General features: G+C 55.3%; 1 pseudogene; it reads right to left on the bottom strand.

Moving 5' to 3' along the window:
- Positions 1-8636: 8636 nt before the first annotated feature.
- LOC140408116 (U2 spliceosomal RNA) lies at positions 8637-8838 on the bottom strand (annotated as a pseudogene).
- Between the last annotated feature and the right edge of the window lie 218 nt (positions 8839-9056).

The following is a 9056-nucleotide window of genomic DNA, read 5'->3' as shown; positions in this document are numbered from 1 at the left end:
AAACAAGTATACCGTTTTGGATGCTGTTGGGGAGGATGACCTACCGGGGGAAGGTCCTAGCGGCCAGGTCTCTGGCACTGAGTCTGGCTCTGGGGCTCAGAAGGGAAGGGGGGAGAATAGAAAAGCAATAGTAGTAGGAGATTCAATGTTTAGGGGAATAGATAGGAGATTCTGTGGTCGCAAGCGAGACTCCCGGATGGTATGTTGCCTCCCGGGTGCCAGGGTCAGGGATGTCTCGGATCGTGTCTTCAGGATCCTTAAGGGGGAGGGGGAGCAGCCAGAAGTCATGGTGCACATTGGTACCAATGACGTAGGTAGGAAAAGGGGTGTGGAGGTAATAAACGAGTTTAGGGAGTTAGGCTGTGTGGCGCACAAAGACTCCGTGAGACAAATAGAGTGAAGTCGATGAGGCTTTATTAAGCGTGTCTGTTCCCCAGCAGCCCGATAGTAAACTGGCCTGCGGGGGAAGGCACCGGCTTCTTATACTTCGCCTTCAGGGCGGAGTATGAGGTCAACGGCCAACCAGGACCCGGGATCTGTCAGCCAATGACATTAGGGCTTCCAGTCCCACATGACCCCCAATACATACTACCACATTCACCCCTTGTCAAAAATGAACCCGGCGGGGTGATGCTTCGTATGGTGGTAAGGGTTTACAGTACTGGTCCTGGGAGGATAGAACAGTTACATGGTAGTACCGTATTGGACAGTATCGTCCTGTTACAACTATTTACAGAGGATATAGGAAAAACAAAATGTTCATTGGACAGTCCATCTTTGTTTTACATCGACGCCACGAGTCGGTCGGGCGGTCTGGTGGTCCGTGTCGATCGCCTCGGCCCCGGCGGTGGTGGTGGTGCTTGTACCAGCGTTGTCGCCTCCGGGAGCCGCACGGTTTCAGCTGTCGGTGCAAAGGGGAGGGGGACTGATCCTCCTGGGAAGGGGGCGGTCGCGGGGTGCGGCGGTGGCAGGAAGGGGGGCGGTTGGGTTGATGGTGCCGGGGGGGTGTGCGTGGTGCCGGCGGGCGCCAGATCCCGCAGGGAGACCGTGTCCTGTCGGCCGTCGGGGTACTCCACGTAGGCGTACTGGGGGTTTGCGTGGAGGAGGTGAACCCTTTCGACCAACGGGTCCGCCTTATGTGCCCGCACGTGCTTTCGGAGCAGGATGGGTCCTGGGGCCGCCAGCCAGGTCGGCAGCGACGTTCCAGAGGAGGACCTCCTAGGGAAGACAAGGAGACGCTCGTGAGGCGTTTGGTTAGTGCTCGTACATAATAACGACCGGATGGAATGGAGAGCGTCCGGGAGGACCTCCTGCCACCGTGAAACTGGGAGATCCCTGGACCGTAGGGCCAGTAGGACGGCCTTCCAGACCGTGCCGTTCTCCCTTTCTACTTGCCCGTTCCCCCGGGGGTTGTAGCTGGTCGTCCTGCTTGAAGCTATACCCTTGCTGAGCAGGAACTGGCGCAGCTCGTCACTCATGAAAGAGGACCCCCTGTCGCTGTGGACGTATGCGGGGTAACCGAACAGTGTGAATATGCTGTTCAGGGCTTTAATGACTGTGGCCGCGGTCATGTCGGAGCAGGGAATGGCAAAAGGGAAGCGGGAGTATTCGTCCACTACATTAAGGAAATACGCGTTGCGGTCGGTGGAGGGGAGGGGCCCTTTGAAATCGAGACTGAGGCGTTCAAAGGGACGGGAAGCCTTAATCAGGTGCGCTCCATCTGGCCTGAAAAAATGCGGTTTGCATTCTGCGCAGATGTGGCAGTCTCTTGTGACTGTACGGACCTCCTCTAAGGAGTATGGGAGATTGCGGGACATGATGAAGTGGTAAAACCGAGTGACCCCCGGGTGGCAGAGGTCCTCGTGGAGGGCTTGGAGGCGGTCAATTTGTACGTTGGCACATGTCCCGCGGGATAGGGCATCAGACGGCTCGTTCAGCTTTCCGGGCCGGTACAAGATCTCATAGTTGAAGGTGGAGAGTTCGATCCTCCACCGCAAGATCTTGTCGTTCTTGATCTAGACCCGCTGTGCATTATCGAACATGAAGGCTACCGACCGTTGGTCAGTGAGGAGAGTGAATCTCCTGCCGGCCAGGTAATGCCTCCAATGTCGCACAGCTTCCACTATGGCTTGGGCTTCCTTTTCCACTGAGGAGTGGCGGATTTCTGAGGCGTGGAGAGTTCGGGAGAAGAAGGCCACGGGTCTGCCCGCTTGGTTAAGGGTAGCCGCGAGAGCTACGTCAGAGGCGTCGCTCTCGACCTGGAAGGGGAGGGACTCGTCGATGGCGCGCATCGTGGCCTTTGCGATGTCCACTTTGATGCGGCTGAAAGCCTGGCAAGCCTCTGTCGACAGCGGGAAAGTCGTGGTCTGTATTAGGGGGCGGGCCTTGTCTGCGTACTGGGGGACCCACTGGGCGTAGTATGAAAAGAACCCCAGGCAGCGTTTCAGGGCTTTTGGGCAGTGCGGGAGGGGAAATTCCATGAGTGCGCGCATACGTTCGGGGTCGGGGCCTATTATCCCATTGCGCACTACGTAGCCCAGAATGGCTAGCCGATCGGTGCTAAAAACGCACTTGTCCTCGTTGTACGTGAGGTTCAAGGCTTTGGCAGTCTGGAGGAATTTTTGGAGGTTGGCGTCGTGGTCCTGCTGATCGTGGCCGCAGATGGTTACATTGTCGAGGTACGGGAACGTGGCCCGTAACCCATTCGGTCCATTTCCCGTTGGAAGACCGAGACGCCGTTTGTGACGCCAAAAGGGACCCTTAGGAAGTGGTATAATCGCCCGTCTGCCTCGAAGGCTGTGTACTTGCGGTCACTTGGGCGGATGGGGAGCTGATGGTAGGCGGACTTGAGGTCTACGGTGGAGAAGACTTTATACTGGGCAATCCGATTGACCATGTCGGATATGCGGGGGAGAGGGTACGCGTCTAGTTGTGTGTACCTGTTGATGGTCTGGCTATAGTCAATGACCATCCTTTGTTTCTCCCCTGTCTTCACTACTACCACCTGCGCTCTCCAGGGACTATTGCTGGCCTGGATTATGCCCTCCTTTAGTAGCCGCTGGACTTCGGAGCGAATGAAGGTCCGGTCCTGGGCGCTGTACTGTCTGCTCCTAGTGGCGACGGGTTTGCAATCCGGGGTGAGGTTCGCAAACAAGGACGGGGGTTACACCTTGAGGGTGGCGAGGCCGCAGATAGTGAGTGGGGGTATGGGGCCGCCGAATTTAAACGTAAGGCTCTGTAGGTTACATTGAAAATCTAAGCCCAGCAAGGTGGGGGCACAGAGTTGGGGAAGGACGTTAAGTTTGTAGTTTTTGAATTCCCTCCCCTGTACCGTTAGGGTAACTATGCAGAATCCCTGGATCTGTACGGAGTGGGATCCTGCAGCTAGGCAAATCTTTTGTGCGCTGGGGAAGGTAGTTAAGGAACAGCGTCTTACCGTGTCGGGATGTATAAAACTTTCCGTGCTCCCGGAGTCGACTAGGCATGGCGTCTCGTGGCCGTTAATTAGGACCGTTGTCGTCGTCGTCTGGAGAGTCCGGGGCCGAGCCTGATCGAGTGTAACCGAAGCGAGCCGTGGTTGTAGTAGTGGGGTGGGGTCCGTTGTTGCCGTCCAAGATGGCGTCGGGGATGGACAAAATGGCCACCCCCATACCTCACCCGTAGCTGAGGGGTCACAAGATGGCGTCGGGGGTGGACAAAATGGCCGCCCCCATGCGTCGTACAGGTCGGGGGCGGTCCAAGATGGCGGGGCCCCTCCTCCCCTCGTGGTGGTCGGGACCCAAAATGGCGGCGTCTGCGGGTCGCACATTGAGTGCTGGGGGTCTGGGGGGCGCTAGGACCGCGCGGAGTTCCTGCATTGCGAGCGCCCGGGCCGCGGGCGCTAGGACCGCGCGGAGTTCCTTGGCTGCGAGCGCCAGGGCCGCGGGCGCTAGGACCGCGCGGAGCTCCCTCGCCGGGGACAGCGGTGGTCGGGGCCAAGGCCGGCGGGTCAGTACTGCGAGCGCTGGGACCGTGAGGAGGTCCCTCGCCGGGGACGGAGATCGGGGTCCAGGTAAGTTGTATTGCCGGCGGGTCAGGCGTGGGGCGCGGGACGGGGGTGAGGGCCCAGGTCGGCGGCGCTGGCGGGTCAGGCGTGGGGCGCGGGACGGGGGCGAGGGCCCAGGTCGGCGGCGCTGGCGGGTCAGGCGTGGGGCGCGGGACGGGGGCGAGGGCCCAGGTCGGCGGCGCTGGCGGGTCAGGCGTGGGGCGCGGGACGGGGGTGAGGGCCCAGGTCGGCGGCGCTGGCGGGTCAGGCGTGGGGCGCGGGACGGGGGTAGGGCCCAGGTCGGCGGCTCCGGCGGGTCAGTCGTGGGGCCGCGAGCGCTGGCACCGTGCGGAGCTCCCTCGCCGGGGACAGCGGTGGTCGGGGTCAAGGTAGGTGGCGCCGGCGGGTCAGGCGTGGGGCGCGGGACGGGGGTGAGGGTGGCGTTCGGGATGCGAAAAACCCCCTCCTCTCCGTGGAGAGTGTTGGCCGGCACCCAAATCGGGAGCGCCGGCGGCGGGTCGTACATGGGCTGCGGGGAGGGGGGTTGGGGAGCGTAGGCGGCGTGCAGGGCTCCCAGTTCTCCCGGGGCCGCGGTGGTCGGGACCCAAAATGGCGGCGCCTGGGGGTCGCACATGGCGTGCTGGGGGGGTTGGGAGGCATAGACTGCCTGTAGGGCTCCCTGTTCTCCCGGGACGGCGGCGACCACGCGGGACCGGCACACCACCGCATAGTGGCCCTTTTTCCCGCAGCTTTTGCAGATGGCTGCGCGGGCCGGACAGCGTTGTCGGGGGTGCTTCGCCTGGCCGCAGAAATAACAGCGGGCGCCCCCGGTGCGACTCGGCGTTTGGACTGCGCAAGCCTGTGGGGTGTGCGGGGGGGGGGGGGGGGGTAGGGGGTTTGCCGCGGCGGGTACGTACGGGGCCCAATGGCCTGCCGCGCGGTCGGGGCCGTAGGCGCGGGTATTACGTGCGGCTACGTCCAGCGAGGCTGCCAGGGCCCGTGCCTCTGAGAGTCCTAGTGACTCTTTTTCTGGAAGTCTTTGGCGGATTTGGGAGGATTGTATACCTGCAACAAAAGCATCGCGCATGAACATGTCCGTATGTTCGTTTGCGTTCACCGACGGGCAGCTGCAGGCTCGTCCCAAAATCAGCAGTGCGGCGTAGAACTCGTCCATCGATTCTCCGGGAGCTTGCCGTCTCGTCGCGAGCTGGTAGCGAGCGTATATTTGGTTAACTGGGCGAACGTAGAGACTTCTCAGTGCTGTGAAGGCCGTCTGGAAATCGCGGGTGTCTTCAATGAGGGTGAAAATCTCCGTGCTCACCCTCGAGTGCAGGACCTGCAGTTTTTGTTCATCTGAGACTCGGCCTGTGGTCAATGTGATGTAGGCCTCAAAGCAAGTCTGCCAGTGTTTGAAGGCTGCTGCTGCATTCACTGCGTGGGGGCTGATCCTCAGGCATTCTGGAATGATCCTGAGCTCCATACTCCTTTTTAGGCACGCTTAATAAATTGTGGCGCACAAAGACTCCGTGAGACAAATAGAGTGAAGTCGATGAGGCTTTATTAAGCGTGTCTGTTCCCCAGCAGCCCGATAGTAAACTGGCCTGTGGGGGAAGGCACCGGCTTCTTATACTTCGCCTTCAGGGCGGAGTATGAGGTCAACGGCCAACCAGGACCCGGGATCTGTCAGCCAATGACATTAGGGCTTCCAGTCCCACATGACCCCCAATACATACTACCACAGGCTGGAAGTTAAAAGCCAGGACAGACAGAGTTGTCATCTCTGGTTTGTTGCCGGTGCCACGTGATAGCGAGGGGATAGGAATCGGGAGAGAATGCAGCTGAACACGTGGCTGCAGGAATGGTGTAGCAGGGAGGGCTTCAGGTATTTGGATAATTGGAGCGCATTCTGGGGAAGGTGGGACCTGTACAAGCAGGACGGGTTGCATCTGAACCAGAGGGGCACCAATATCCTGGGAGAGAGGTTTTCTAGTACTCTTCGGGAGGGTTTAAACTAATTTGGCAGGGGAATGGGAACCGGATTTGTAGTCCAGCAACTAAGGTAGCCGATATTCAGTACGCCAACGCGTGTAGTGAGGCAGTGGGGAAGGGAACACTGACAAAGGAGAGTACTTGCAGGCACGGAGATGGGTTGAAGTGTGTATACTTCAACGCAAGAAGCATCAGGAATACGATGGGTGAACTTAAGGCATGGATCGGTACTTGGGACTACGATGTGGTGGCCATCACGGAAACTTGGATAGAAGAGGGGCAGAAATGGTTGTTGGAGGTCCCTGGTTATAGATGTTTCAATAAGATTAGGGAAGGTGGTACAAGAGGGGGGTGGTGGTGGCATTGTTAATTAGAGATAGTACAACAGATGTAGAAAGGCAGTTCGAGGAGCATCTGCCTACTGAGGTAGTATGGGTTGAAGTCAGAAATAGGAAAGGAGCAGTCACTTTGTTAGGAGTTTTCTATAGGCCCCCCAATCGTAGCAGAGGTGTGGAGGAACAGATTGTGAAACAGATTTTGGAAAGGTGCAGAAGTCACAGGGTAGTAGTCATGGGTGACTTTAACTTCCCAAACATTGAGTGGAAACTCTTTAGATCAAATAGTTTGGATGGGGTGGTGTTTGTGCAGTGTGTCCAGGAAGCTTTTCTAACACAGTATGTAGATTGTCCGACCAGAGGGGAGGCAATATTGGATTTGGTACTTGGTAATGAACCAGGGCAAGTGATAGATTTGTTATGGGGGGAGCATTTTGGAGATAGTGACCACAATTCTCTGACTTTCACTTTAGTAATGGAGAGGAATAGGTGCGTGCAACAGGGCAAGGTTTACAATTGGGGGAAGGGTAAATACGATGTTGTCAGACAAGAATTGAAGTGCATAAGTTGGGAACATAGGCTGTCAGGGAAGGACACAAGGGAAATGTGGAACTTGTTCAAGGAACAGGTACTACGTGTCCTTGATATGTATGTCCCTGTCAGGCAGGGAAGAGATGGTCGAGTGAGGGAACCATGGTTGACAAGAGAGGTTGAATGTCTTGTTAAGAGGAAAAAGGAGACTTTTTAAGGCTGAGGAAACAAGGTTCAGACAGGGCGCTGGAGGGATACATGATAGCCAGGAGGGAACTGAAGAAAGGGATTAGGAGAGCTGAGAGAGGGCATGAACAATCTTTGGCGGGTAGGATCAAGGAAAACCCCAAGGCCTTTTACACAAATGTGAGAAATATGAGAATGACTATAGCGAGGGTAGGTCCGATCAAGGACAGTAGCGGGAGATTGTGTATTGAGTCTGAAGAGATAGGAGAGGTCTTGAACGAGTACTTTTCTTCTGTATTTACAAATGAGAGGGGCCATATTGTTGGAGAGGACAGTGTGAAACAGACTGGTAAGCTCGAGGAAATACTTGTTAGGAAGGGATATGTGTTGGGCATTTTGAAAAACTTGAGGATAGACAAGTCCCCCGGACCTGACGGGATATATCCAAGGATTCTATGGGAAGCAAGAGATGAAATTGCAGAGCCGTTGGCAATGATCTTTTCGTCCTCACTGTCAACAGGGGTGGTACCAGGGGATTGGAGAGTGGCGAATGTCGTGCCCCTGTTCAAAAAAGGGAATCGGGATAACCCTGGGAATGACAGGCCAGTTAGTCTTACTTCGGTGGTAGGCAAAGTAATGGAAAGGGTACTGAAGGATAGGATTTCTGAGCATCTGGAAAGACACTGCTTGATTAGGGATAGTCAGCACGGATTTGTGAGGGGTAGGTCTTATCTTACAAGTCTTATTGAATTCTTTGAGGAGGTGACCAAGCATGTGGATGAAGGTAAAGCAGTGGATATAGTGTACATGGATTTTAGTAAGGCATTTGATAAGGTTCCCCATGGTAGGCTTATGCAGAAAGTAAGGAGGCATGGGATAGTGGGAAATTTGGCCAGTTGGATAACGAACTGGCTAACCGATAGAAGTCAGAGAGTGGTGGTGGGTGGCAAATCTTCAGCCATGATCCCAGTTACCAGTGGCATACCGCAGGGATTAGTTCTGGGTCCTCTGCTGTTTGTGATTTTCATTAATGACTTGGATGAGGGAGTTGAAGGGTGGGTCAGTAAATTTGCAGATGATACGAAGATTGGTGGAGTTGTGGATAGTGAGGAGGGCTGTTGTCGGCTGCAAAGAGACATAGATAGGATGCAGAGCTGGGCTGAGAAGTGGCAGATGGAGTTTAACCCTGAAAAGTGTGAGGTTGTCCATTTTGGAAGGACAAATATGAATGCGGAATACAGGGTTAACGGTAGAGTTCTTGGCAATGTGGAGGAGCAGAGAGATCTTGGGGTCTATGTTCATACATCTTTCAAAGTTGCCACTCAAGTGGATAGAGCTGTGAAGAAGGCCTATGGTGTGCTTGCGTTCATTAACAGAGGGATTGAATTTAAGAGCCGTGAGGTGATGATGCAGCTGTACAAAACTTTGGTAAGGCCACATTTGGAGTACTGCGTACAGTTCTGGTCGCCTTATTTTAGGAAGGATGTGGAAGCTTTGGAAAAGGTGCAAAGGAGATTTACCAGGATATTGCCTGGAATGGAGAGTAGGTCTTACGAGGAAAGCGTTTTTTTTTAATTTTTCCTTTTCTGAGTTACCAAGCCAGGGTTCAGAGTGTGGGTCAGGGGCGAACCCCTAATCCAGCTCCTCGCCTGCTCCAAAAAACTAATTCAAATTGAATCAAATTCATGGTTCCCACAATAGAGACATACCAGATCTGAACCCAAAGGCTCAATCTACAGACACTTGATCTTAGCCAAAAGGCCGAGAAGCGATTTTACGAGGATAGGTTGAGGGTGCTAGGCCTTTTCTCATTAGAACGGAGAAGGATGAGGGGCAACTTTGATAGAGGTTTATAAGATGATCAGGGGAATAAATAGAGTAGACAGTCAGAGACTTTTTTCCCCGGGTGGAACAAACCATTACAAGGGGACATAATTTAAGGTGAATGGTGGAAGATATAGGGGGGATGTCAGAGGTAGGTTCTTTACCCA

The sequence above is a fragment of the Scyliorhinus torazame genome, chromosome 2 (assembly GCF_047496885.1).
Source record: "Scyliorhinus torazame isolate Kashiwa2021f chromosome 2, sScyTor2.1, whole genome shotgun sequence".
Lineage (NCBI taxonomy): Eukaryota > Metazoa > Chordata > Chondrichthyes > Carcharhiniformes > Scyliorhinidae > Scyliorhinus > Scyliorhinus torazame.
Note: the sequence above shows the minus strand (reverse complement) of the source record. Positions and strands in the feature narration are given on the sequence as shown.